A 495-nucleotide genomic window follows, 5' to 3' on the forward strand; every position below is an offset into this window, starting at 1 on the left:
TCACTTATATTTCACAAACACTAATCTTAAAAAACGAAATCCAAGCAGACATATTGCTAGAAATGGAAAGTCACTCAGTGATCACTTCAGGCTGCTAATTTATAAACTAATGAACTCTTTTCAAACATAAAAGCTACATTAGGCATCTAATAAAGTATTAAGGAGAGAAGGCAACCAAGTTAGAGATGACGTTATGTCTTTATTTCCCACATACCAGATACTACATGTACCTGAGAGTGTGGCAGAAGGAGCATGACATTGCCCTAATATAGGTTATAATGGAAAGGAAATTAGATATAAAGACATTGCTTGACTTAACAGCCAAAGTAGCAACACCATGAACTGGAGAGCCTGAAATGCTAGATGTAGTACATCTGAGTCTCCTGAGAAGCTCAAAACAAAGACATGGTCCAGGAAGGAAGAGGGCCACAAGGACCAGCTGGTGCTTGCTGATGTCTATGTTTGTGGTGGGTTGACCTTGGCTGGATGCCAGAT

Source organism: Falco cherrug, chromosome 5, assembly GCF_023634085.1.
Source record: "Falco cherrug isolate bFalChe1 chromosome 5, bFalChe1.pri, whole genome shotgun sequence".
NCBI classification, from domain to species: Eukaryota; Metazoa; Chordata; class Aves; order Falconiformes; family Falconidae; genus Falco; species Falco cherrug.